This window comes from Macaca mulatta, chromosome 13, assembly GCF_049350105.2.
Source record: "Macaca mulatta isolate MMU2019108-1 chromosome 13, T2T-MMU8v2.0, whole genome shotgun sequence".
Lineage (NCBI taxonomy): Eukaryota > Metazoa > Chordata > Mammalia > Primates > Cercopithecidae > Macaca > Macaca mulatta.
This window is the reverse complement of record NC_133418.1, coordinates 5,746,975-5,752,578: the sequence shown is the minus strand read 5'-3', so window position 1 is coordinate 5,752,578 and position 5,604 is coordinate 5,746,975.

Here is a 5,604-nt window from a genome sequence, read left to right as displayed (position 1 = left end):
TGTAAAGAGGGTAAATTGGCCGGGCCCGGTGGCTCACACCTGTAATCCCAGCACTTTGGGAGGCCGAGGAGGGCGGATCACGAGGTCAGGAGATCGAGACCATCCTGGCTAACATGGTGAAACCCCGTCTGTACTAAAAATACAAAAAATTAGCCGGGTGTGGTGGCAGGTAGGCAGGAGAATGGTGTGAACCTGGGAGGCGGAGCTTGCAGTGAGCTGAGATCCGGCCACTGCACTCCAGTCTGGGCGACAGAGCGAGACTCAGTCTCAAGGAAAAAAAAAAAAAGGGGGTAAATTATCAGCCTCATTGCCAAGAAGAGGAAGCCAAGGGTCTGAGAAGGTCCAGGCAGGACCAGTATTGAAGCCCAGCTCCGCAGCACCATGCCTGGGAAACTCCCAGAGTTGTGAGGTCCAGGCAGGCGAATGCCAGGTGTCACAGGCCACACCTCAGTTGCCGGCAATCCTCTCCTGGGGCACCTGCCTTGGCCAAGCACTCAGAGACCTTTGGACAGCCGGCAGGTCCTCGGGGGGACCCGGGCCCCACTCTCCTGGGGAGTCCACTCTCCCCACCTCCCCGCCGGCTTCCATCTGAGAAATGGAAAGGGTGGTGTTCATCTCATAGCAAAGGGGCTGGAGCACAGATGCCAGGGCAGGCTCCAAAGTTAACCCCCAGTGGAGAGCTCTGGGAGGGCCACACGGCGGGGTGTACCTGCCCGCCTGGGCACTGTGCCTGGCATGGGGAGGTGCCCAGTAAGTGCTGACTTGAGCAGAAACCAGTTGGTAAGTTACACCCGTTGTTGATGCTGCTGATGCTGGCGAGGGAGTGGGCTCTCCCTTGCCCCAGCTCTCCACGCAGCCACCCACCCCCCACCCAGTTCTTCTTCCTCACCCTCTTGGAACAAGTGGGCTGAACCGACTACTTGGGGCTCATTCCTGGCCCATCACCACTCCCTCCCCTCACCGCTCTCTCCCCTTAACCCTCCTCCTTCCAACACCTCCTCCATTCAAATCTCCCACCTACCACATTGTTCCTGCTTCCTCCACTTCCCTCCCCCATTCCTCTCCCTTCCTCTTCCCCACTCCACTCCCCCAGCTCATTCTCCCCGCTCCCTCCACCTTATTCTTCCCCACCCACACCACTGTCCTGCCCTCCTCCCTTCTCCTATCCCGGCCCTCATCTCTCTCAGCTTACTCTACCCCTTTGTCTCTGCCACCCCATTCCGTCACCCCGAGCCACCCTCCCCACAGTCCCCCAGTGCTCCCCCTCCACACCCCCCACACCCTGAGTGCCAGTCCAGGAAGGTCAGGCGGGGGCCCTTCAGGCACAGCTGGGGATTTTGATAACCCTCCTCGGAAGCACCTAACTGGAGCTTCGTCCCCTCGGCACAGAGGGCAGCGGCTGCTCGGATAGACAGGAAGGGGTCTGAGCCTCCCAATGGCCAGAAAGGCAGAGGCACATGGCGGGTCCAGTGAGTCCTCACTTAGCTCACCGATAGGTTCTTGGAGACTGCAACTTGAAGTGCAGTAGGGAAACCAATTTTCCCATAGGCTAATTGCTGTAGACAAGAGGTAAGTTCCTATGGCATATTCCTGGTCACAAAAACATCACCAACCATCTACATAAGGACCCCAAATACTTTAATATTAAACATTAAAATAATTGCAAGCTATACATACCTTTAAGAATGATTACTAAAAAATAAGTCAGATCATGATTTATCCACTTACCCAGTTCAGGGTGGCAGGGGCCAGAGCCCAGCCCGGCAGCTCAGGACAGCGCAGGGTGGGAACCACCCCCAGCCGGGACCCCATCCCCTCTCAGGACACATTCACACACACCCACGCTTACTCACGCTGGGACACTAGACACGCGTATGCACCGATAGCTTTGGGATGTAGAAGGAAACGGAGTTCCCAGAGAAAACCCCTGCAGACATGGGGAGAACGTGCATGCTCCACACAGACAGTGGCCCCAGCTGGGAATCAGGTTTGGTCGTTTTTTTTTTTTTCTTATCAACATTACAACCAAATGACATTGAAAAAAATGGGCGTGGTGGCAGGTGCCTGTAATCCCAGCTACTTAGGAGGCTGAGGCAGGAGAATCGCTTGAACCTGGGAGACGGAGGTTGCAGTGAGGGGAGATCATACCACTACACTCCAGCCTGGGTGACAGAGTGAGGCTTAGTCTCAAAAAAAGAAAGAAAGAAAGAAGGAAGGGAGGGAGGGAGGGAAAGAAGGAAGGAAGGGAGGGAGGGAGGGAAAGAAGGAAGGAAGGGAGGGAGGGAGGGAAGGAAGGAAGGAAGGAAAGAAGGAAGGAAGGAAGGAAGGAAGGAAGGAAGGAAGGAAGGAAGGAAGGAAAGAAGGAAGGAGGGAAGGAAGGAAAGGGAGGGAGGGAGGGAAAGAAAGAGAGGAGAGAGAAAGAAAGAAAGAAGAAAGAAAAAAAGAAAGAGGGAGAGAAAGAGGGAAAGAAAGAGAAGGAAGGAAGGAAAGAAAAAGAGAGAAAGAAAGAAAGAAAAAAAAGAAAAGAAAAGGAAGGAAGGAAGGAAGGAAGGAAGGAAATTATTACATTAGAGGAGCTTCTGTCCAAATGTCCGAAGCAGTCGGGGGATCCTTGAGAATGAGACAAGCATCTGGACTGGGACTCTTGGTTCTCGAAGCCCCTGATTTGGGAGGTGGGTTGGGTAGGCCTGGGAGCCAGCTCTGTCCAGTACATCAGGCCCTCTGTGGCTACAGCAGGACCAAAGTCCCAAGACCACTAACTGGGCAGTTTTTAACTAATGGCCCGATGTGGTGGAAACAGTTTTTCTAGGGAGGAGCTGTTTTTCCATCTTGGTAAAGAACTGCAGAGCCTTTCAGGGCCACCTCGTCTTCACTCCCCATGCAGATAGGTCCAAAGCTCTCAGGCCCCAGTTGGACCACCTCTGAGCTTCTCCTGACCACCCCTCCCCCTGCCTTTCCTGAGGCCCAGCTCCCAGAGCCCATCCATGAATGGAGAAGGTAGCCAGGAACCCTTCAGACCCAACAGTTGCCCCCAGGAATCTGCGAACCTGCTGACCACAAGCACCAGGGCCATGACCTACGTCCCTTGATTCCCTAAACACACTCTCCCACGCCTTGCAGTGGCCCTGGGCCCAGCCCAATCCATCTCATGTACCCTCGAGACTCAAAGTATCAGAGAAAGATTGCGTGGCCATGTACTCGTTTCCCAGGGCTACCATGACAAATCACCACACACCCGGTGGCTTAAAACAGCAAAAATTTATTCTGTCACTGAGGCCAGAGTCTGAAACTGAGGTGTTAGCAATGCTGGCGAGGATGTGGAGAAAAGGAAACTCCCATACACTGTTGCTAATGTATGGAATGGACGTTAGTACAACCACTATGGAGAACAGTTTGGAGGTTCCTCAAAAAACTAAAAATAGAGCTACCAGACAATCCAGCAATCCCACTGCTGGGTATCTACTCAAAAGAAAGGAAATCCATGTATCCAAGAGGCAGCTGCACTCTCATGTTTATTGCAGCACTATTCCCAATAGCCAAGATCCGGAAACAACCTAACAGTCCCTCAACAGATGAATGGCTGAAGGAAATGTGGTACATTTACACCATGGAGTACTATTCAGCCATTCAAAAAATGCTCATTTGCACCAACATACATAGAACTGGAAGTCATGATGTGGAGTGAAATAAGCCAGGCACAAAAAGGCAAAGTCTGCATGCTCTCATCATTTCTGAGAGCTAAGAATTAAAACAATTGAATTCCTGGAGATTGAGAGTAGAAGGATGATTACTAGAGGCTGGGAAGAGTCGTGGGGGTGGGGGAGAAGTAAGGATGGTTAATAGGTACGAAAAATAAAAGAATGAATAAGACCTAGTATTTGATAGCAGAGTAGGGTGACCACAGTCAATAATAATTTAATTGTACCTTAAAAATAATTAAAAGAATATAATTGGATTGTTTATAACATGAAGGATAAACACTCCAGGTGTTGAATACTCCATTCACCCTGACATGGTAATTATGCATGGCATGCCTGTATCAAAATACCTCATGTACCTCATAAACGCATACACCTGCTATGTACCCACAAAAAGTGAAAAAAATCTCTTAGTACTCTACATATCCTCCTACTAATTCTGTTTCTCTCACGGGATGCTGACTGATACAAATTTTGGTACTAGAAGACAGGAACAGAATCTTTTTTTTTTTTTTTTGAGACAGAGTCTCGCTCTGTCACCCAGGCTGGAGTGCAGTGGCCGGATCTCAGCTCACTGCAAGCTCCGCCTCCCGGGTTCACGCCATTCTCCTGCCTCAGCCTCCTGAGTAGCTGGGACTACAGGCGCCCGCCACCTCGCCCGGCTAGTTTTTTGTATTTTTTTTTAGTAGAGACGGGGTTTCACCGTGTTAGCCAGGATGGTCTCAATCTCCTGACCTCGTGATCTGCCCGTCTCGGCCTCCCAAAGTGCTGGGATTACAGGCTTGAGCCACCGCGCCTGGCCAGGAACAGAATCTTAAATCTATTTCCAGTGGCCAAGGGGGCATTTAGGTACTCCATAGCATGATGTGGCAATAGAGATATACAAAATATTACCATTGGATACTCTCAATCAAACACATATAAAAGGCAAGGTTCTGGGTGCCCATGTGTTTGATGACACCTGAGAACATTTTAGTTAAACTGAGGAGTACAATAAATATTCACTGGTTGCTGGAGAAAGTGGGGAAAGAAAGGGATGAGTTTAGGCTTTCACTTTCCCAGCTTAAACTCTGCATAAATGAACTGAAAGCTTCTATGGGCTGGGCGCGGTGGCTCACGCCTGTAATCCCAGTACTTTGGGAAGCCGAGGTGGGTAGATCACGTGAGGCCACGAGTTTGAGAGCAGCCTGGCCAACATGGTGAAACTCCATCTCTACTAAAAATACAAAAATTAGCTGGGTGTGATGGCAGGCGCCTGTAATCCCAGCTACTCAGGAGGCTGAGACAGGAGAATCGCTTGAACCCGGGAGGCAGAGGTTGCAGTGAGCCAAGATCGCACCACTGAACTCCAGCCTGGGCAACAGAGTGAGACTCTGTCTCAAAAAAAAAAAAAAAAATTGGGAGGCCAAGGTGGGCACATCCTGACAAGGTCAAGAGATCAGGACCATCCTGGCCAACATGGTGAAACCCTGTCTCTACTAAAAATACAAAAATTAGCTGGGCGTGGTGGTGGGCACCTGTAATCCCAGCTACTCGGGAGGCTGAGGCAGGAGAACTGCTTGAACCCGGGAGATGGAGGTCACAGTGAGCCAAGATCACGCCACTGCACTCCAGCCTGGCGACAGTGAGACTCTGTCAAAAAAAGAAAAAAAAAAGAGAAAAGAAAGAAAAGAGAGAAAGAGAGAAAGAGAAAAAGAAAGAAAGAAAGAAAGAAAGAAAGAAAGAAAGAAAGAAAGAAAGAAAGAGAGAGAGAGAAAGAAAAAGAGAAAAACTCCTATGTCTGTCCTGAAAGAAATCCTTATCTCCTGTAGCTGCAGGGCTGAGATTTCTGAACACCAAACCCAAAGCGACTGAATTGCAATGCACCTGAATGCCTAGCCTTGCAGACTGGTCTTGTGTTAAAGTG